Here is a 24,567-nt window from a genome sequence, read left to right on the forward strand (position 1 = left end):
TGTAATTCTAGATTTTAAAATTCTAGAAAATTTTGGAATTTCAAAAAATGCCTAGAAATATGGAATTCTAAAATTTTATAAAATACTGGAATTCCAGAATTCTAAAATTTTATAAAACACTAGAACTCTAGATTCTGGAATTCTAAAATTCTAGAATTTTAGAAAATAGTGAAATTAATTTTAGTATTTTCTAGAATTCTAAAAATTACTGAAATTCTAAATTTCATAATTCTAAAATTTCAGAAAATGTTGGACTTTCAAAATTCTAAAATTTCAAAAAATACTGGAATTTTTAAATTTCAGAATTCTAATCTAAAATTCTAAAATTTCAAAAAATACTGAAATTCCAAATTTCCAAAATTTTGAAATTCTAGAATTACAGAAAATACTTATGGAGCTAGGATTCCTGGTCCCTTAAGGAGTCCGAATCGTGTAAGGAATCATTTATCTCATAGGGTTCTAGAAGATTCATTTGCGTCTAGAAGTTGCAACTCCGCTAGCTGTGTTAGGTTGATATTTGTTGAACTTGGACCGCTATAGACGTTTTTGGACTGTCGATGTGGGTCATGGACCATTATAGACACGTTGGGCCTTTATTACTTGAATTTGGACCGTAATGAGGATGGTGCGGACATCATTTAGCATGGTATCACATAGTAAATGTGGTACTAAACAACTTTAATTGTTAGAACTTTTCATTTTAAAGTCGTTGACAATCATTTTTATAGTGTCAAACTAAAAGAGTCTCGTTTTTAACAAAACAAAAAGATCAGTCACCTTCTGGAGTATTTTTTTTCAAGTAACAGTTTGATAATACATGAAAGCTCAATGTAATTGGTACTATACTACATGAATTATGTAGAAATAAATAAATACAATAAGAAATTAGAACCATAATTTATGTTAGGTTTAATACATAATTGTCAACTTTCAAGTGTCCCACAATCCTCTTTAACTTGTTTAAAATATAAATAATCAATCATCATATTGCAAAGAAATAAGATCATGCGAAATGTGTGTTACACATGTATTAAAAAAAAATAAAACGATCAAAGTCGAATTATGGGATTCTAATATTAAAGAAGACATGTTTTACATTGAACAAGTAAGAATTTCCTTTTTCATATGTTTCAATTTAGTCTTTAAATTATATAATAAAATTTCAAGACGAGTGCAATATACCTTTAGCTTACAACTTACCTTTTTGCAATTAAATAATTAATTGACTACATTTTAGACTACATTTTAAATAACTTGGGACGACTATCGGGATAATTTGAAAGTTCAGGAGACCAATCAAGCTTTTTGAACGAGTTCAGAAAGTAAATGATGTATTAAGCCTTTATGTTATTATTTTAACATCCAAAATATTGTCATTAATTTATTAAGTGTTTATTATTTATTTCTTCTAAAATAAATAAATAAAATAAGAAATAAAACCCCATGCTGGCTAGAGCCGATATCAAATCCACGAGGGTACTTAGGAATATATATATATATATAATGACAAACTTAAGAAAATTCACCAATTGAATGAATTACCAATATTTCCCAGCTTAGGAATATATATATATATATAATGACAAACTTAAGAAAATCCACGAGGGTACTTATGAATTACTACTATTTTGTTCGTAAAAACTAAATTTGTTCCAATAATCATAAGACTAAATTTTTACTTTATCCCAAAACTGTTCAAGAAGTGCAAATGCGTTAGCTATGATATAAATAGAGGAGATGATTGGAAATGTAGGCAGTGCGGGACAATTTTTTTTTTTAAATGACGGGATGGATTCTTGAGGAGGAAGGGTGGGTTTCTTATATGAAATTTGAGCTTTAATATAATGAAATTGAACGTGTTAAGAGCTATTTTTAAACGTTTTGTTGAGTGGCATGCCAATGTTGGTGCTTGAATTCAGTATACAAAATTTGAGATGAATAACCGAGATGCTGAAAGGCGTAGGTATGTGTATGGAAGAGCGATTGAAAAGTAGGGTGATGAGGAGGAGGCGGGGCAATTGTTTGTGGGTTTTTTTGGTGAGTTTGGAAGCAGTGTAAAGAGATAGAGCATTCTCGTTGTGGCTTTTGAGGAGTGTATAAGAAATTTATAAATACACCGAGAACGCTCTATCTCCACCGCTCTATCTCCACCGCTCCTTAAACTCGCTAAAACTCCCCCGCCCCCTCCTCATCACCCAAGTTCTCAATCGCCCTTTCATACACATTGCTACACCCTCCAACTTCTTCATTTTTCATCTCAAATTTCGAATCCAAGTACTAACTTTGGGATGCCACTAAAATGAAGTTCAAAAATACCTCTAGTACGTAAGGTTGTAATCGACCCGAGCCGAGCTTTGGCCTGCTCAAACTCAACTTGTCATAATGTTAATGAGCTCGAACCGAGCTTCGTGCTCGGCTCGTTTAGTAGCTCGTTTGCTCACGAGCCGACTCATTTATCTTGTTCACGAGCTTAGCTCGCGAGCTGTTCATTTATTTTGTTCACGAGCTTTGCTCGCGAGCAGCTCGTTAAACATGTTCATGAAGAAGCTAATGAAATAATATCAAATAAAACAATAAAATGTTTAGCAAATGAAATAAATACAATTTTACATGCATAAACATTAAACATCTATTCGTCTTTGGCAGTATGAGCTTCGCACAACAAATCAAATAGTGGCTCAAAGCTTGCACAGTACTTAATGATTGGTCAGAAGCAAATGCCTTGAGGAATCGAACTGGTACAGAAGAACAACGGATTGGAAATACAGTAGCAGGAAATAATTCATTCGCTGGTTGCACGGCTTGGCACCCACCATCAGAAGGATTTCTCTCGTGTTGTGTTGATGTCGCATGCTTTAATGCTGATGGTCGTGCAGGGATGGAAGCAGCAGTAAGAGATGCAAATGGACAGTTTGTAATGGGGAGATGTGCGGGTCTATTATGTTGTCCGACAAGTCGAGAATGTGAGACCAATAGACTATGCAATGGCTATAAACTGTTGGAATAAGGAATGTGGTTTTCGAATTGGATGCTAAACAAGTGATTGATACAATAAATTCTAGTTCTGCTGATGATTCTGAATTTGGGGACATAATTATTCAAATACGATCGATTCTAATATCAAATGACTCTTACTCAGTCAAATGGATACGACAGCAAGCGAATGAGATGACACATGTGTTAGCACAGTCTTCTCGTTTATCCACTTGACCTTTTTTTAATTTATTACCGAGTTATGTTTCTGATTCATTGTTACAATTTTGCATGATTTGGCTCATTAATGCATTATTCTTTTGATTCAAAAAAAAAAAAAAACATTAAACATCCCATTTTAATACTCTTAAACAATAAATAAAAATAGATCTATCTATCATTAAACATTAAACATTAAACTTCTTCAATATTACTCAGGAGCTTGTTCATGAACTTGTTCACGAATCTATAACCAAGTCCGCTCGCGAACTTTCGAGCCGAGCTTTCCCGTGCTCAAGCTCGGGCCGTTTACGAATCAAGCTTCTAAATCGTGTTCGTGAACTACTCGTTTATAAATCGAGCGAACACCGAACCGCTCATGAGCGGCTCGACTCATTTACAGCCCTACTAGCACGCTCAATTTCATTATACCCAAGCTCAAATTTTATATATAAAACTCACCCTTCCTCAAGAATCCGCCCCATCATCATCTTTCAACCATCTCCTCTCCGTATGTATGTATTTATACCATAGCTGATTTACCTGACTTGTAGCAATTCTTCATTTTGGAAGTGTCTCCCTTTTACCAAATGTCCACCATCCTTTCAATCCCAAGAAATAGCATTATACTAAAAATATTAATATTAAAAACAAACTGAAAGCATAAATATTATAGAAAATAATAATTATTACCCGTTCTCTTGTAATTGATGTGCGATTATAGAATTAAGATTTTCTTCCGACCGTAACTTCAGTGCGCTTAAGATTCTGCAACAGAAAATCTTCATTTGATTGCATTACTGAATTATTACTTGTTCTAACAAGGGGAAATTGAACATGTATTGCCACAACAAAAGCTTTTGAATCTATCTAAATGAGTAAGTTCCAAATGCTTCAGCTTCTTGAAAATAATAACATCATCTCATCATCTCTGACGTTGTTTGCAACAATTTCTTCCATCATTTCGCAATAAGAAACTCGTAGATGATGCTAACTCAGTTATAAAAGCATATGGCCCATTATATATATGAGAAAGCTTGGATGGCTCGTACCTTTTCAACAAAACATGGTGAACCTTGAGTTGGAATATTGTGTTTGAAGCCGAACCTGATGAATTTATCATCATTTCAACTTAGGCCACTCATAAGTACAAGTAGTAGCGTCTTCTATTTTGAAGTCATCAATGATCAAACTGACAGTTTCAACCTAAAAGTCTTTGTTTTGCTAACGATGAGGACCTACCTTAGGCTAAATAGAGTATATGAAAAGATAAACAAGAAAAACCACAAAATAGGTACTGAAATTAAAACGAAAGGAATCACTGAAACTAGAATTCAAATTAACAAAATAAAATGCAATAACTATTAGCTTTATCCCCAAGAAAAAGCCAAATTTTAATCTTAACAAATGGCTTTATTGTGAACTTATAAAGCAAACAATGCAGTAATACATGAATCCCAAACATAGTATATAAACAATAAGAAGCACTAAAAAATATCAAAGAAACCGAAATTCAAAATAAAAAGTTTCAGTAACAATGAAAATCAAAGAAAAAAACAAATACCTCAATTCTATCATCTTTACAAAATCTCTTTCTCGAAAGAGCCGAAGCTTTCTTACTGAAAACCCAATGCGCTTAAAGAAAATTACAATTGAGGAAATCAGAGCATTTCAAAAGAAATAAAAAACGGTATATAACTTTACTTTAGACTTTGGATTCCTCACAAACTCCATTACTTTATGCCCAAGTATAACACTGCTAATAACCAAAGTACCCCTATTTTGAAATCAAATCAGCACTATTGGAAAACGTCTTCCTAGTAATTCGTTTTAGAATATGATATATTCCTCACGAATTACTAGGGAGGCGCAATAGCACAAATTTCCAAATAGAGGTACTTTGGTCATTACCAGTGTTTTACTTGGGTTTAAAGTACTAGAATTTGTGAGGAAGCCAAAGTCTTGTAAAGTAGAGCATATACCGTTTTGATTTCTTTTGAAACACCCTGATTTCTCAGTTGTAATGTTCTTCAGTGGCACCAGGTTTCCAGCATGAAACCTTGCGCTCTCTTCCTCAAGGAAAGAGATTATGTAAAGATGATAAAGTTGAGGTATTTGTTTTTTTCTTTGATTTTCATGGTTATTGGAACTTTTTATTCAGTTATTTTGAATTTCAGTTTCAGTAATTATTTTTCAGTGGTTCTTATTGTTTGTATACTTTGTTTGGGCATTTATGTAATGCTGCATTGTTTGTTTTATAAGTTCACAATAAAGCTATTTTTTGTTAAGATTACAATTAGGCTTTTCTTGTGGGATAAAGCTAATATTTGACCCATAATTAGCACATTTTATTCTCTTAATTTGAATTCCAGTTCAGTGATTCTTTTAATTTTAATTTCAAAACATTGTGGTTCTTCTTGTTTGTCTTTTCACATACTCTGTTTGGCATGCATGGAATATTGTGTTTGAAGCCGAACTTGATGAATTTATCCCCAAAACATACTTCCAAACATTTCAACTTAGGCCACTCATAAGTACAAGTAGTATTGTCTTCCGATCCTTCATTTTTTGCCTCCGCAATTATCATTTCTACGCCACAATATCTTATTTTGAGGTGTTGAAGTTGGAAAAGACTACAAGCTATTGATGCGGGAAATACATATCTCAAGTTTGGACAAAAAGACACTTTAAATGATTACAGATTCGGAAAACTCAAAGCCTGATCGATGTCTTTACTCGACCAATTGAATTTGGTCATTCACCATTAGATCTATGCTTATTAAATCTTAGCCTTCACATGTTTTGAATCTCCATTATAAGATTTTAATAAGCCTATATCTAACGTTGAATGACCTTCATTTGGTTATTCAAGATCAGGTTATACGCTTCAATGAGTCTAGATAAGTTATACGTACCTCCCATAGAGCAAATTGTAAAATATTTGCTTCCAGAAAACCGACCCCGTATATCTCTTCAACTCCACGACAACTAGATAGAGTAAGGGACTCTAATCTATGAAATCTTCTGTATGCATTGGATGGGAAAATAACAGACAGTTTCGAGCAACTAAAAATATCCAACGATTTTAGTTTGGAAAATGAATCATCGTTTGAGAATTGCTGATGCCATAAATATCTCTAAGTTATTCATGAATCCGAAGTATAATTTCTCTAGATTGGAGAAAGTCACCTGCGATTAATAGTTCCAAAAGATAAAGTGAGGCTTATCCAAATACTTTTGAGTTTTGCAGAGAAAAAAAAAGTAGAAAGCAAAACATAACCAGTTCATTGAAGAGTGTTTCGTCATCAGTACTCTCATTGTTATTCAATACATTGCAATCATATACCTTCATTTCATAATAATGTTATTCAAAGACCTTGCATAATATAGATGAGGCGAGGAGAGGGGAAAACTTGGGCAAGGAGAGTGATTTGGGTCACATGGTGATTCTCATAGCAGCAGCACCAACACACTGGAAATGTTCTTCCACCGGATCCCACATCTGAATCATCCCCCGTCCCACTATCTTATGTGAAAGTTGAGCAGTTGTGAACCTCTTAATCTGGCATTGCTATGCCATCATTTGCCTACTGCTGCTTTCTGATGACGAAAACAGCCTTCTTGCATTAGCTGAGAAAGCAATCAAGAGATAGAAGAAGAAGACATACTGAAACTAGCTTATTGGTGTGAGTATGAGTATTCATGGCTGGGTGCTGTTGATGACGTGTGGTGGAGTTCAATTTCATTTTATAGCCGGTACAATTTGGAACATCTGCATGGAAGGATGTCTTTTTGTGAAGTAGGAGACACCACCTTTTAGGTCGAGTTGGTATGCCGGAGATACTATGTGGTGGTCGGAGGAAGTCTTTTGCATGAACGTAATCCACTTGTCTTCTCTTTTCTCATACATTTACATGTAACGTGAATATCAAGATCACCAGAATTAATCCAAGATTATCTGCATGCAAAAGACTTTTTCCGACCACCACGTACTATCTCCGGCATACCAGCTCAACCTAAAAGTGGCGTCTCCTACTTCACAGAAAGACATTCTTCAATGCGAACATTCCAAATTGCACCCACTATGAAATGAAATTGAACTTCACCACACTTCTCAATAGCACCCAACCATGGATACTCATACTCGCACTAGTAAGCTAGTTTCAGTATGTCTTTTTCTTCTATCTATGATTGCTGTCTTAGCAAATACAAGAAGTCCGTTTTTGTCATCGGAAAGCAGTGGTAGGCGAATGATGGCAAAGCAATGCAGATTCGGAGGTTCACAACTGCTCAACATTCACATAAGATAGAGTCGAACGGAGGGAGGATTGAGATGTGGGATGGGATCCAATGGAAGAGCATTTCCAGTGTGCTGGTGCTATGAGAATCACCATCCGACCCAAATCACTCTTCTATTTGAAAATTTGAACACAATGTTATTCAATGCATTGCAATCAGTAAATAGAATGTTTCGCTCATAAATCAGAGATGTCCATAAAATTTGCACAAATCAACCAAAGGAACTATATATTTCTAGAATCAATTGAGGAAGCCCTCATAAGGTTCAAGATAACAAAATGAATATAATTAATTGCCAAATAAATGATAAAATTAATTGCAATAGTATATAATAGAACAAAATGACCAGCTAAACAAACTAATAACAAATCTTGCAATCTAACTTTTTAACAGGATTAGTAGCCCATTCCCCTTTAAAATTCAAAAAATACAACAAGTTCGTCTCTTCATTAATGATAATTTGGAAAAAGTTATAGATTATGGCTTAATACAGCAGGGGCCACTACATGGCCAAAAAATCTGATTAACCCCTTGAAATTTGGAGCTATCTCATTAGCCAACTAACTTGCTTAAATTGATCTATTAGCCATTTGAACTTGCTTAAAATGACCTATTGGTCCCTTGAACTTGCGATCTATTGGCCATCTGAACTTACTTAACACACTCCAACTTGTCTAAATCTTCATTTTGTTCTGCCACATGGGACTTAGAGGATTAATCATGTCACATTTTAAAGTAACTAATGAGACATCTCCAAAGTTTAGAGAGCCAATCAGATAATTGGGCCAAGTACAGGATCCCTGATATATTAAGCCATAGATTATTCAATCAGAAAACACATCAGTTTGATGATCCATTTCAGCAAAATGTCAAGACCAATGAAATGACAAACACTAATTCCATTTACACACAAGGTAAACAAAACAAGAAAAAATAATAGTTACCATTAAATAGAAAGAAAAATGGAAATTTGAATTCTTTTTATTCATATGATATATATGAATAAACACACCTATAATACATGAGAGCTACCTAAATTAGGAAGGAGTTAATTACACTTAATTACATTTATTTTATGATTCCTATGTTTTGGGATTTGACTCCTATAGCTGCATACAATTATGACATTCCATGACACTCTCCTCAAGCTAGATCTAAATACTAATCATGCCCCAGCTTGGTACAAATATAAGGAGGGCACTAAGAGTGGAGAGAGACTCTCTATTAATAGATAGGATGGAGAGGCTCTTAGTGAGTCACTAAGAGACTGTTGGTTGGGGTTGATTTTAACTTAGGCTGTTGGAGATGCTCTAAGCATTTTAGCTAGCCTGTGCCAATAATCTCCTGTTTTGTAAATCTCACCACTAAGTTGTGACAGAGCCCTTAGGTTCCCTAGGGAACTACCTTCTTCCCTAGGATTGCAGAGGTCTTGTCAGACACCTCTAAGGAAAGAGACATAGATTATCCCTCCCGAAAGTAACCGAAGCCTCTCCCATTCTGCTAGTAAGAAGACCAATCTTCCTCCGGGTGAGACAGTATGCCATTGTGGGCTGATTATTTGAAGCGATAGTTCCATAAGAAAGTCCATGAGACTCTTTTACTTTCAAGCTACGAGGATGAGTGAAACTGACCCCACTTCCATTGACCAAGCTACCTGAGGAGAGCAGTAAAATCAGCGTTGTAGTCCTGGTGTAAGATTCCACTTTCACTACCTTAGAATGCTGGACATGAAGGAAGGACATAATTGACAGACTTGGCCCAGAACTAGAAAGGCATACTTATCACAGTCGCCAAGCTTCTTGCCCTACTGACTAAAGCAACTAAGACGCTTACTGGAAACTAAGGGGAAGCTGCTTATCAAAGGCATCCTTTTCTTTTCACTTGAACCAGCATCTAAGTCACTTCCAGATCTATAGAAACCATCAGTGTTAGATCCTCTAAGTGCATGGGAATTTTTTTGCAAATAAATATAGGGTAAATTACAACCGTGACCCTTCAACTCTGACCTTACTTTCTTTATGGCTCCTGAACTTCAAAATCAACCATAAAAGTCTCTAAACTTTGTCATTTACTAACATAAATTTCTTTTATCCTTTGACCACTCCAAAACTAAAATTCAAAAGATCCAGAAAAGGGTTGTACCTGCCTAGCAGCATTCTCTGCAACCTCCCCACCAGATGGTACAGCTCTTTCAACACATATATGAGTATGTACCACAATTCAACACATGTGAAATCATAAACATTCTCCCCATCAGAGACATCGATAAAATTTGCACAAGTCAATCAAAGGAATTTTATATTTCGAGAATCAATTGAGGAAGCCCTCATAAGGATCAAGACAAGAACTACTTGCCAAATAAATTATAAAATTAATTGCAATAGTATACAATAGAACAACAAAATGACTGGCTAGAACAAACTAATAAAAATCTTCCGATCTAACTTTTTAACAGGATTAGTAGCTCATTCCCCTTTAAAATTAAAAAAGTACAATAAATCATGTTTGCATAACTGTTGAAATAAACTTATAGCAGCACAACATATGAATTAGCTCTGTTATTTACCAGGGGTTATTAAATTACGTTTGTGACTAGTTTGCTTCTAAATCTTCCAAATTCAGTAACACTGCGACTAGATGTCTTTTTGCGCAGAGCTCAGCCACTAGGTAACATCACCAACGGCCTGACTCTCTTGTTCAGCAACTGATAAAGCTCATGGCGAAGTCTCTTCTCAACCTTGCTGGCACAGTTGAAATTGAAAGGCGTAAAAACGTATTGTCTGATGGGATCTGAAATTAATTCGATCAAAATGGGAAGAATCGTCTGAAGAACCATCTCGATTATCTGAACGGAGATCAAATAGAAAATCGAGAAGAAAGACCCAATTTTATTTCAATGTGAAATGGGAAACTGGCTTTGATCGTACGAGAGGTTTTGATGGGTAAGGGTAGGGAAGGTACCCTGAGAAAAGAAATGGTTCATCAAAACCTTTCTAATTCCACGGATTTGGTGGGTTGGTGGGTTGAAAATCTATTTAAAAGTTTATGATTTTGAACTCTTCAAAACATTTTCATTAACTCTTTAAAACTCTTATCTCATATTTTTCTAATTTTTCAAACAATGGTTTTCACTAACCATTCTCTTTAATTAACCTTCAAAACCTATCATTCAATCAAAATCTGAACAAAAGAAAGAAGAATTGGTTCGACCAGAAAGAAAAATGGAGGATTGGGCAAATTACTATTACACCCGTACCTTATAAAAATTGGTCAACTTTATGGTAAAACTTTTATAGGTCAAACTTTTTATACAAGTGATGTATTAAACCATGTTATTAATATTATTAGGAGGCGTTTGGTTCGGGGTCTTTAAGACTGGAAAGCGTAATGAGAGGGTTTCATTCCATTTGTTCTTGTTTGTTTAAAAAAACACTTATTCCTTTTACCCATTTTAGATTATGGGTTTACCCCACTTTAGGTTAAGTCCATTACCCCAGGCTCTGTACGATTCCCTTTACCTCATTCTCTTTCCTAAACATATCCAAACATATAAGGGAATTAATGTTTATTCCTCTCATTTCTTTTAGTTTCTATTTCTTGATTCCTTTTACATTACCCTTTGTGAACCAAACGTCCCCTTACATCTTATAAAATTAAATTACATTATTTTAAAATTCAAAAATTAAAATTGCTTAGGTAGATACATTTTCAATTTTCTAAAATCATCGTTTTCGTAGCTTTATACTTCTATCACTTTTAGAATCAATGATAAAACTTAGTAAATTATAATATATATGGTATCTCATTAGTTCCCTCAACTTGCTTATAATAATCTATTGGACACCTAAATTAGCTTAAAGTGACATACTCCCCCTAAACTTGCTTATATTGATCCATTTGCTCCCTGAGCTTGTTTAAAGTAATATACATAACAACTTGCTTATATAAGTTTTTTCTAATGTAATTGTCACGTCACTATTTAGATGATTTTTTGTACCTGAATTGGTCAAAATAACTTTATTGAGACAAAAAGGAAAATATAATAAGTTTATTAAATAAAATGAACTTCTTGACTTTTGTTAAAGTTAACTCAAATATCAGAGTCCATCAGAACAATTTACCCGTAATTATAGTGATGTATTTTTTTTAACACAAATAAAGATTCATTGCAACTAAAACAAAGTGTAGGTGTTGGGTTTTCTAGGTGTAAAAAATAGCATGTAATAAAATATTTTCAACAGAAAACCAATCTCAAAGATCCCATGCATTAAGTAATGGCAAGAAAAATTACCTTTTATCGGAGGGACGAATTGCAAAACATTATGAACATAGATTACAAGTCACCATTGACACGTTCAAGTCTTCTAGTTCAAGTCCATGGATCCACTCCTGCAATTCGGGCACCAAACTCTTGCAATAGCGGGGCGGCTAGGGTTCTTATTTTTTTTCCAATCAATGTATTCCTTTTGGATGGTGGAAAAAGCATATTAAAAGAATAATTTATTTTCTTTTTTAGAGGTGGGATTTAAATTCAAACTAATTTTTTTTTTTCTCAAAATAAAATAAAATATGCCTAGAAATTAATATCCAGATTAGTTTCTCACCATATAAAATAATTCATCTAATCTCAAAAAAGGAAGGGCGCATTTGGCCAGGAGATAATTTCCTTAGTAGATACAATCTCTCATTCTTTAGGGCAAATTATTTCATTTCATTCAAAAAGTTAATAATATCTAATTACCACATGTATGTAAATTAAAATATCTAATATTATATTTATTTATCTGATATATATTTTAAATAATTAGAATATAATTTTATATCAAATAAAATGACCGTAAGTGGGTTCTATCAAACCATTACGATCCCCGACTAATACGAATTAATTCAGTCGTCTTTAGAAGACACATGAAACCCAGTAGATGATCTCTCAGTATCTCTTACCAATTGCATATCTATATTATAAACCAGAGACATAGTGGCTGACATTCTCCATACGGTTTATCATACTTCTTGACCAAAAGTGAACTGATTAATCAGATAAGCAAACTACTTATCAAGGTATGACCATACACTTCTTTAGTTTCACTTATCAAGTGGCCGGTGATATCATCTCACCGTTAGGTGTGTAGTAATTCCTTCACTTCATCTATCTTTAACGATTCACCCAATATACCCATATTTGGCATCCTGTTACGGACCTGTTAGGCATATATCAAAGTGAATAGGTCTCAGACAGTTTATCATTATCAATAAACGGATAAATCATACATGTTTCATAGCACACGATATAAACAATATGAATTAATGTCTTTATTCATATAACACATATACAATGTATTCAAACAATATACAAAATGTCTAATACATATTCTAGAAACAATGTCTATGAAAATATACAAAATGTCTAATACATATTCTAGAAACAATGTCTATGAACTAGGGCACACCAACACCAATTCTATCTCACAAGGGACCAAAACATATGTCATAACATATTTATACACTAATGGAAAAATGATCATTTGCATCGACGCATTTGCATCGGTCCTTACAAAACGCGATGCAAAAGGTTCATTTGCATCGGCCCTTATTAAGGACCGATGCAAATGAACGTATTATTTGCATCGCTCCTTTTAAAAGGCCGATGCAAATAGTAATTCAACTATTATTTGCATCATTTGCATCGGCCCCTTAAATAGGACTGATGCAAATAAGTGTATTATTTGCATCGACCGATGCAATTAGTGTTAGTATGAATTTTAAAAAATTAATAAAATATAAAGGGGTATTTTGTAATTAATTGGGGCAAATTTATAAATAATGAAAAGATAAGTATAAATTCAGATTTTATTTTAGGGTTACTTTCTCATTTGCAGCCGCCTCCATCTCCTTCTTCTCCTTCTCACAAGACCAAATCCAACCTTCCATGGTTGCGCTTTCCACCGTCGGAATCTCAGATAGAGCTCACGTTATCCTTGCTCGGAGACTCTCGAATTTCATAAGAGATTCAGAACAGAAACAGCTCCGACCAAACGCGGATTCTTAGAGACTGTCGATCTAAGTCTCTGAAAGCTCCAGAGTTGAAATAAATATTCTGGTTAGTATTTTCTTTGCTCTTCTACTTTTCAATTCTTATAATTTCATCATCTGAACATACACTTGCTCATACTTTGCTTTATATAGATTGGTTGAGGTTTTAATTGAACTGAATTTCTTTCTTGTTGATTTCAATTTCAGATGTTGAGTGTGATGAGAGGATCCAAATTGATCTTCTCTGTAATAGTATTACTTCTAGCTTTTCTTCAAGAAGCAAGTTGACATGGAGTTCAGCCACTCTCTAGGATTGCTATATATGAGACAATATATTCTCTTGATGACAATGGTTCTATCAAAGCCTCTCCTACGATTCTCGGATTGAAAGTAAGCTTCAATTGCTCCACTTTAGTGTCATTATTAAGCTTCCACGAGTTTTAGTTTGATTAAAAGAGGGATTTTATTTTTTGCATTTTTTGAAAGACTGAAATGAGGAGTGAGGAGCCTTTAAGTATGACTAAGTCCCCAACAAGATTATCTCAATTAGAATACCTATGGTTTAAACCAGAAAAAAGAATAAATAAATGAAATGCCATTTACTTCACTTTTGCATTGAAGGAACTCAATTATGAGCAATTTGGGCAAATTTAATTTAAGATTGATAAACTTGGTTGCCGACAGATTTCCAAAATATGAGTGGAAATTAAGCTTGATAAACTTGGTTTCAAGTTGATTATTTGGTAATTTACTATTTCAGTTCAACATTAATCCACAACGTCTTTGGTTTTCAAGTTAATTATAAGTTTAACAAGAATTTCTAATGTACTTTTTTGGTGATTGGAATTTTGAGTCTTGTTATATCTTAATGATAGGAATTACTAAGCTAATAGGTAATTGTTTTCTGTTGATGATTCATGTTTTCAAGGATGCCTTTGTGATAAACTATCAAGTGAAAGTGTGACTACCATTTTTTGAAGCTTAAAACTAACCCAAGAGCCTTCGAATCTTTCATACTGAAAAAGTTTGTTTAACATACATATCATCAATTTGATTAGAATTTAGATAAATTAACAGTATACTGTGAACTTATGAGTATCAAAGAAGATCTCTGCCCATCTTCCTCTTGCAGGGCAAATGTTTCTAAAGAAGATGTTAAAACTCGAGGTTGACTTGTTTGGTGTTGTGTATAGGGCATTGAAAACTCGAGGAAACACACTCAAATATGATGTTCCATTCATCTTTCATTGGGCCAGCATCTGCCGGCAATAAGGGACGCATGGCTCGTTATCTTGCAAACAAATGCTCCATCTCATCTCGAATGGATTGCTTTGCTGGTAAATTCTATCATGTTGGTTGGTAAATCCTACTTGTTTTTAGTCTTTTGAGCCGTCAAAATTGACATTTGTTCCTTGTTGCCTTACAGACAGCAGCTCTAGCATTTTGGGCGAGAAACTGAGAGAACAAGTTGAGGAGCGACTTGATTTCTTTGACCAAGATCAAAATTGCCACCCCTAGTTGACCAAGCTCAGCTCACTTAGGGTCTATTTGTTTTGATTGAGCTATTTTGTTCACTTCATTCTTTCCAGTTATATTCGACCAAAATCATCTCACTTAGGGTCTTTGATTCCATTGCCTAAAACACTATATCAACTCGCTAATCAGTTATTCATTTTCCATGCTATTGAATTTCTGAGTAATTGATTTGGATTGGTATTTGGATATTCATTTATGAGGATTTTGGCTGAATTTCTTGTTGGGGTTTAGTGTCCTATAGACAATTGTTGCAGGATACAAACTTATTGTAAATGAATTGTTCTTTATATCATTTGTTTTAATGAGATATATGTTTTATAACTATATAAAGGCAACCCCTTTTAAAGCACTAAATAAAGTCTAATAAAAGGAAATCCATAAGTTTGTTTAAAGTGATTATAAAGTGTTCATACAAGCATGAAGTGAGACAAAACTTTATAATAAACTTAAAACCACCCCAAGTCAAGTGATATGTTTAGGATTGATATATCACTGTTGAGACTTGTATGTAACAATGTCTTCTGTCCGACAGAAAGCTGATTTCACAAGCTTCATATATAAAGATATATGGACAGTTACATAGATCCGATGAAACGTCGTTCATTAGGATTGAGGATCCGACTTGAGATAACAGGATGGGTAGATTCGTCCTTGTCACCTGTTCATCTCATTGGTATTAATAGGTATAAGTAATCCTCAGACTCAAAGGAATGTTAATTGGTCATCCTGAATTACTGAATGTGAGACTTTGATCGCGTGGTCCCACGATCCTTAACAGAGATGACTCTGGGGTGTGAACTGCAAAGGTTGGGTGTCACAGGAGGTAATGTCAGGGTAGTTATACATTGGATTGAACATTTATCACTCCCGACGAATGGGAGATACGTCCAAGGATCGCTTGTGGAAGACTCGACTCTAAATCCTTGTAAGGTGATAGCTTAAGAGTAGAAATACAGATTTCACTTAACCTATCTATTTGAGTTGACTCGGCCTGTACAAGTAAAACGAACGTCTCGCTATATGTGACTTGACATCATCCATAGTCATAAGATTCAGTTCAAGGATGTAGTTGATAAAGGATCGAATTATACTGTAACTAATACGGAAGGGTTAACGGCAGAATCAACCTGTCTTCTTAACGGACTCTGGGGGAATGATTACGGACATGCCGATAACATGCTATGTTCATCATTCCGTTATGCAGGGATTAAATATAATTCTTGAAGAAATTAATTTAATAGTTGCATACGGCCAGAAGTAGTAAGGACCTAATGGATCACACATAAGACTTAAAAACAAAAGAGAGATGGATATGATTAATAGATGGAAGCCCAATTGAGCCCAGTAAGGCCCATATTAAGGAGGGGGTCGAAATTTATGTATATTAGGGGAAGGAATTAATTTATTCCACTCTTTCTAATTTGATTAGGATTGTGAAATTAAATTAATTAAGAGATAATCAAGTTAGGAGTTTTAATTAGATTAATATACTCCTATTATTATCTAACTAGGTTATTTATTATTATCCTAATTATATTGGATATATAGTAAGATAATAATTAGAAATCCTATTCCGAATTGGATTCCTATTAAGTAACTTATTCCTATCTAACTAGGGTTTAGAGACAAGCTAATATATATACCCCATTCCCTTTGGAATTTCGACACACACTAATCCCTCCCCTATAGGTGATTTTCGAAATTGCTATTTTAGAGAGAGAAAAGAATTCTATTCCCAAGTTCGTGAACTAGAATTCATACGGCATTCCATCGATTGATTAATCTTATTCATCCATCTTTCTCTTTGATCTTGTGTTGGTTAATTAGAGGCAATCTAATTTGGTTGCATCTCATAAGGGTTGATTCTAACTTAATTTCACCGTGTTCACGAAAGAAGGAAAAACAATCAAAAGGGAGAAATTCGTTTTTTTCTTCGCCTACATCAGGTCAGTTCACTATTTCGCGGATTCCCGGAGATTGAACCGTCGGATCGTCGCGATTTTTGGACAGAAGCTTCTAGACATATTCTTCCATGTTTCCACCGAAGGGATTGTCGTTCGGAGGTCTGGAAGGTCTGTTTCGGATAGGGGCAGATTGGTAAACAGTTTACATCTCCTTTGAAGTTGTGGGCACTTCGTTTGCAACGGTAGATTGATCATCGAAAGGTATTTCTTCTTATCCCTCTTTATATGAAATAACGATTAACGGATCTTATGGTTAAAAGGAAGTAGGCTAAAAATTTTATATTTCCGCTGCTATACCTTAGTCCTATTTCCAACATTTCTAATTGGGAGTATTTATGCAATCAAACTTTGTGGATAAAGTTGAATGCTTTCTCCAAGAAGATGCTCAGTTCTGTTGTCTCCAAAATGAATGAGCAGCAATTGGGCATAATCTCTTCCTGGGATTTCAAATTTTTCTTTATGAGGAGTAGGCCATTGACCACAAAATGTTGATTTTGCAGGGGTACATGGAATGAAGCAAAGAGGGTAGAAGGATTAAATAATATTAACATAGTTCATGCATCAGCATCGGGTGTTGTCTCTGCAGCAATTGGGGATGATCACACATTGTGGGTTTCGGGCAAGTCTAAGCGAGGTCAACTTGGTCTGGGGAAAGGAATCACTGAGGCCTTCACTCCTACAAGAGTTGAGGCACTTTCTGGAGAAAAGATAGTTCAGGTAAACACTAGAATGTGTTTACATGCTTCAAATCTGAAGCAGATGTAGCAGGCTTAAAGTACTCTCAACTTCGAAACAAGTATCATTGGTTGGGGGCATGCTCTTGCTTAAAATGGTAAGTTGGCCTTGTATTAATTGGCAGCTTAGATGAATGAATAAGAATGTCTTGATTGTTCAGAATGTTCTTTTGCAGCTCGCAGTTTCTTCCGAAAGCATATCAGAAGCTGATGATCGATGAGGATTCGAACATTATCGACTTCTATCCTAATGGTAAGGCCTCTTTGAAATAGTCTTAGCTTTTCTTTCTGTTTTCTTTGAGTTTCTTAGTAGTTTCTGTTCTATATGGACAGAGTTCGATGTTGATACAAATAGAATGCGGTTTATATGGCAAGTTTGCAGATACATTTACTTAACATGTTAATTGATTCAGTCCTGATACTAATTCATCTATCCTGTTATGAAAGGCGAAATCTAAGCTTCCCTTTATAGATGAAGAACTGCTTTGGATTAGACCCGAAAAGCACAGAAGGAAATTGAGGTATATGACTAGTTCTTCTACAAGTATACAGGTAACCATTGATTCATCCTGATTGCTAATTCTACATAAGCATGAAGCACAAAGAAATATGGAGAATGTTGATAAGATTTTCATGAGAAGATCAAACATGTCGGACTCGCTGTTATTGCCACTTGTTTCCAACTTGAATCACGTGTTAGCTTATTTTTTAATTAATCTTTTGTATCTTGCAAATTTTGATTAGAAATTCAGAATCTCCCGTAAATAGGTTATATTTATACTTTCACGTAAATGCATATTATATAAGTATTGTTTTCTTGTTTTCTTCATATTATTGATATCCGATAGAGCTCCATTCAATCCAAATTTTCTTCGTAGGATATTAAAATTAAATTCTGGAAAAATAAATTAATTTATTTGTAAATTAATTAATTATTTGCATCGGTCCTTACAAGGGCCGATGCAAATGATATAATCATTTGCATCGGCCCTTAAATATGGCCGATGCAAATGATACAATCATTTGCATCGGCATTTGTAAGGACCGATGCAAATAAGCAATCATTTGCATCGGCCATAGTAAGGGGCCGATGCAAATGATTGTGTCATTTAACGTAGTTGACATATCATTTGCATCGGCCCTTTATAAAGGGCCGATGCAATAGAGGTGGCATTTGTGTCGGCCTCTTTAAGGATCCGATGCAAATGACCACGTCATTTGCATCGGCCAGCGGCCGACGCAATTGCATTTGCGTCGAGGGCTTTTGCATCGCGCTGCGGCCGATGCAAAAGGCCCAAAACGGCCGATGCAAATGGCCCTTTTTCCACTAGTGATAAAAGCCAGTGTTTCACTTACTTTAGTGACAGTTTAAATAAATTTACTGTTGTTCAAATATAAATAATGTTACAGTTCTTAATAATTTTGTAATAAGTAACATAAGGAAGATGACAGAATGCAAATAAGCGCTTGTTATATGAAGCAATTAGGGATGAAAGAAAGCAATTGTCTTCTGAAGTACCATCAGATGGAAACGAGTCCCCTGAAAATTTTAATTTCTTAGGGACGAGGGTTTTGAATCATCATTTGAAGCAGTTATCGGCGTAGTGACATCTCTAAATTATCATATTTTAGACTGAAAAACTTTTGGCGAATTAGGTATTGTTTCTTAATGCCTTTCATTTTTCAAGAATAGACCACCTTACATGTTTATATGTTATAAAATTAATGAGCTTCAAACTCAAGCAACTTGATAGTCTTTCATTCCGTATGCTGGGAATAAGCAATTTGTCTATAAGAAAGCCAAATCAATGTATAGAAACCTCAAAATCAAGAGAACTTTATTCTAGGACCGGATAATTCTCACGAGACATATAAGGAATGAATATAAACATTAAAACCAGTATCATGGAAAGACATATTCGATTAAATTAATGTATTGTGGATTTATATTTGCCTATGTATATCTTGCAAAATATATAAAATTCATGAAAAAGAAAGTTACAATAAATACAAAAAGCAGAAACAACACAACATTTCCTAACTATAGGCATATGATAGCTAATTATTTGAAACCCATTAACTCGCTAAACATAAGATTTTTATGAGGGGGAACATAAAACTAGTCATGGATCCTAAGTCCTTCAAAATAAGAACTTTAACTCCTTGACATGTAAGGTAGGTACGTAAGTCCACATGCATTAGTAATATGTAGTTATGTGAATTATAACATTATAAATAGTAAAAAACATATTAGTTTAGGCGTTCACTCTGTATATCAATCGTAAGCTCCAATATAACCGAAACAAAGTGTTCAGTATAAAGAGAGTTCATTGGTTGTAGGAAGCAAGTTTATTTTCTATTATAATTGACATAGTAGACATTGTAGCACCTAGAATAATAAAAAAACTCCAATTATAACTATTATTATAATAAAAATTATATATATTGTAATATAGTAGAAATTACACACACACATATGTATATATATGAGGTTGTTCTCAATGGTGAGCACTAAATTATCTCCATATATGGTGAGTGTTTAATAGTCATTGGATCAAAATCCAATGGTCCATGATTTAAGTTGTGATTTAATATTAAAATGGGTTTTACCTGATGACATGTCAATTGTAACTTAGAATATTGTTCTTTAAAAACCTTTTCTCAAGATATGATCAACTTTCAAGAAATATATATTTTTTTCTTCGGATGTTTTTATTTTGCATAAGAAGATGTCTTTTTTTGAGTAATTTTGTATCCGTCTAATCAATGTTATATGCATTAAATATATTTCTCTTAATAAATGCTTATTAATTGGGAACATGAAAAGCTTGACATTGGAAATGTACAATATTATTTATGACAATCAAATACAATATTATTTATATAGGGGCTATCCCAATGTTATATGCATTAAGTACAGTTGATCAGTGCGTATGGAAGCCAGCGGACAAGGGGATTTTCACTTCGAAGCTCTTCTACAGGTGGCTGGGATCAGAAACGCCCTTGGAACTGGTGTTTCGATTCATATGGAATAAATTCCACTGGCTCACTCGTTCTGCTCTTGGAGAGCGTTCTTGGGTTATCTCCCAACTCATGACATACTACAGAAACGGGGTATAATCGTGGTTTCCCGGTGTTGCTTCTGTGAAGAAAATTTCGAGACGTTACAACACATCCTAGTCGAGTGCAAATTTACCAAAGCTCTTTGCCTGAGCGTATCATCGCTGTTTTGGAGACACTTGAATGTCGACGGTACATACAGGGAAGTGATTAAGTGGGCAGCGATGCAAAAGTTCAGTTCGCAGATTAAGGTGATGTGGACTAGTGCATTTATTCACTTGGCTTGGGTGATCTGGTATCTTCGTAATGAATGTGTCTTTAACGACGCCACCCCTAACATTCATCACGTGTTAAAAATTCTTTAGAGTAACATCAGCATATTTGATCATTTCCGTATTGGTAATGTCTGGAATTCTGCTGAAACTGGAAATTCTGTGCAATTTGAACATTCTTCTGCGTTGCTCGCGAGCTCCAAAGATGATTGCTGTACGTTGGATTCCCCTACCGAAGGATTGAATCAAAGCTAACTGCGATGCCTCGGTTTCAGGTTCTTTTACTGGCTACGACGGGGTATTCAAGAATGAGTTTGGACATGTTCTGGGTTGCTTTGCTGCTACTGCTGCAGACCGACTAGTGCATTTGGTGGAGCTACGGGCTGCAATCTCGGCGGTCAAATTGGAAGGTACTCGAGGATGGCGTAATATTTGGTTAGAAAGCGATTCCACCTATGTGGTCTATTTATTCAGGAATTCGCTGCAGGCGGTACCGTGGACTCTTCTAGAGGATTGGAATAAATGTCAGAAGCTTATATCTGGAATGAGGTTTGTGGTTTCTCACATTCCGCGGGAGGGTAATTGCATCGTCGACTCATTGGCCAACCACACAAGACTTGGATCTTCAAATACATGGTGGGGGGACCTCTTTCTGTAATAGTCTAGTCTTAGCTGACTTGATAAGTAGAGACAACTATCAGTTCTCTTAACGCCTATTTGGCAGAAACCTTTTGTATTCTTTCATTATTTATTTATTTATTTATTCATTCGGGTACTTGGGCAGGGGTTATGTGGGTGCCAGCATAGCTAGGATGTCTAGAATTCGGGTCTCAATCCCACGCTTCTAAAAAAAACTCTTTTTTCTTTTTTCTTTTTTCTAATTTCCTCTCATGAACATCAGCACTCTACCTCTTTCTCTTATTTTTTTTCTTCATCAGCTCATTTTTTTCTTTCTCAGACCCTCTCCTCCTTTTTCGTTTTCTTTTCCTCTAGATCTGCCCCCTTAAGTCCTACATCTATTTTCTTTTATTTAGTCCAACCCCTCTTTTAATTTTTTCTATTTTTTCGTTTATTATCTTCACAACCCCTTTTTTTCCACATCCATATCTCTTACCTTTCTTTGAGATTTTGGTCTTCTAATTAATGGTGTTGTCCCCCCTATTTATTATTTTCATCCCTTCTCTCTGCCTTTTCTCTTTTGAAGTCCCCTCATCTCTTTCTTCCATACTTTTGTCTTTTATTGATTTTCTTATTTTAACTTAAAACTAAGTAATAATAAAGATAATTGATAACATGTGGAGAATTTCTGATCGGAGCTCGTCTCTGTGAGGGGCGTCGTTGGGTTCGACGGGGGGAAGCTCTGATGCCAAAGTCAGTAAAGAATATGGAGAATAAACTGAATTGACAAAGCTTAGAGAATATAGAAAGTAGGTGTACCTTGATAACCTAGGAAATTAGGCTATATATAACTGGGAAGTTGTAACCCTCAGGTAACTAGAAAGTCTCCATTAATGCTCCATTAATGGCGGTTACAAGTTACTCTTAACCTGGCGGGTAAGACAGTTAACGTTTCATTAATGATCTTTTATGGCCGAGCCGGCGGCCAGCCGTTACCGAGGTGAACAGAGAGATTCGCCTTGGAGATCCGCCAGCGGATTTCCTGGAGCTGATCCAGGGGGATCCGCCAGCTAGCTTCCTTTGAAAGACTACTACGTGGCGTACTTTCAAGAGTAATATCTCTTTTGGTCCTTGGGATAATATCTCGATGTTATCAGAATCCCCCCCAAAATGTCTTTTAAAGTCCTTTAGGGCTTTTGAGCTTCTGCGCGCCGTCATATATACTTTCATTAATGAGCTCTCTGTTCGAGGCCAGTCGATGTGTGACACGTGTGACGGACGCACTGTCCTAGGTGAGGAAAGACTCCCTCCTTTCCTTTCTCTTCTTCTCTCCTCATCATTTCGTCTTCACTCTCACTCTTCTGCGCGAAGCTTTCTCTTGGACCTTTCAGAGTTTTCTTTGAGAAGATTTCAATTTCACATGTAAGTACTCCTTCTTCTCTTTAATTTTCTTTGAATGTTTAGGAGTTCTTCCTCATCCTCTAGATCAACGTCGGAACTTTTTAATTTAGCATCTCCCTCAGAAATCGTAGTCGATTTTAGCTGGACCACTTCTTCGTCGGGGAACTCATTTTCCTCCGAGGAGACAGTTAGTGCTGATTTAACTGGGTTGAGTAACTCGGCGCGTAATCCCTATCAAACTCGTTCCACTAGGGATTCAGTTCGTTCTAATTCTGTTTCTACCGCCGCTCCGACTAGTGCGTTTAGGTGGTTCCCGAAGAAAATGGCCTCTTCCTCAGTTTTTCCTAGAAAAAAGAACCCTCGAGCAGAGTCCACTCCATCCCGTATGAGTGCCGCGGATTTAATGGATTTGGCGAATCGCTTTCCATGGATCAAGAACTATGAGACTATGCTTCCCGCAGCTCATCAACGTCCTTCCGGTCCGCCCAATGGTTTTCTTACTGTATACTGTAGTCATGTGGAGAGAGGGTTCCGACTTCCTCTACCAAAAATGATGGCGGACATCCTTTCTTACTTCGATATCACAGTTAGCCAACTACACCCAAACTGTTGGTTAGACATCGCTTTAGACTGCTACCTCGCCTCAAATTTAGGAGTGGTGTATACGGGTCAAATTTTTAGAGCTTTTCACAAACCATCGAAACGGAAGTCCGAATCATATCTTACGTTTGCCAAGTTTGGAGTGTATTCACCTTTCTGTGACAAAATGTCTAACGTCCATTGCTGGGATGAGAATTTCTTCTACGTGAAGATAAAAGAGGACGAGCCATTAGGCTTTCCTTCATTTTGGAATCCCAGGCCACTGCATATGGCAGGCGATATGCGAATTTTGACTGACAGTGATGAGGTGGTAGCTGAGCTCATGAAGCAGATTAAGGCGGATGCATGGTCATATGCTGATGCCTTAGCTTTCATGATGAGTGACATCTGTTGGTCCCTTGTAAGGTTGCAAATATAGTTCTAAGGGGGGGGGGGTTAGGAACTATTTGACCTTTTTAAAGATTAGGGCAGACTTCTTTTTCTTAAGAAGAGAATATGTGACAGCGCCGCTGAGTAATCAGCAAGACACTAGCTTAGTCAACTAGTGACTAAGTCAGTTTCTTTGCTTAAGTCAGGAAATAGCACTTAGAGTCTATTCCTGAACTAAGACATTTGCAGCGCACAACTCAGCTTGACCTCTTTTACTTGGTCAGTTTTAGTTTATATTAAGCAAGCAATGTATTAAGGAGTTAAGGGTTAGAGATACTTCACTCAACCGAGTTATCCAGGTTCGGCTTCTTCTAAGCCTACGTCCTGTCCCCGAAACACGTTCCGAGCTTTCAAATTCACTACTGAGCTCTTTAAAGGTAGAGACTCAAAAACCCTTTACAAATCAGAAGCTGAGTATAACAAGAGTAC

At 35.5% G+C, this 24,567-nt stretch overlaps 2 long non-coding RNA genes across 6 annotated transcripts; one reads left to right on the plus strand and one right to left on the minus strand.

The window, feature by feature from the left end:
* Window positions 1-1,340: 1,340 nt before the first annotated feature.
* On the minus strand, window positions 1,341-10,919 carry LOC136202497 (uncharacterized). 5 transcript variants are annotated; one of them, XR_010674457.1, is made up of 4 exons: window positions 9,634-10,916; window positions 3,886-6,381; window positions 3,655-3,794; window positions 1,341-2,995 (listed from the first exon to the last, which is right to left on the minus strand). It is a non-coding gene; the product is annotated as an uncharacterized lncRNA (long non-coding RNA). The 5 variants fall into 5 exon arrangements; XR_010674458.1 differs by lacking the exon at window positions 1,341-2,995 and having other exon boundaries at window positions 3,349-3,794; window positions 3,886-3,960; window positions 4,245-6,381; window positions 9,634-10,919; XR_010674456.1 differs by lacking the exon at window positions 1,341-2,995 and having other exon boundaries at window positions 3,349-3,794; window positions 3,886-5,781; window positions 6,108-6,381; window positions 9,634-10,918.
* A 2,448-nt stretch (window positions 10,920-13,367) lies between these two features.
* On the plus strand, window positions 13,368-15,203 carry LOC136202959 (uncharacterized). Its single transcript, XR_010674681.1, has 4 exons — window positions 13,368-13,591; window positions 13,732-13,914; window positions 14,718-14,861; window positions 14,951-15,203. It is a non-coding gene; the product is annotated as an uncharacterized lncRNA (long non-coding RNA).
* The last annotated feature ends 9,364 nt before the right edge of the window (window positions 15,204-24,567 follow it).

The sequence above is a fragment of the Euphorbia lathyris genome, chromosome 8 (genome assembly GCF_963576675.1).
Source record: "Euphorbia lathyris chromosome 8, ddEupLath1.1, whole genome shotgun sequence".
Lineage (NCBI taxonomy): Eukaryota > Viridiplantae > Streptophyta > Magnoliopsida > Malpighiales > Euphorbiaceae > Euphorbia > Euphorbia lathyris.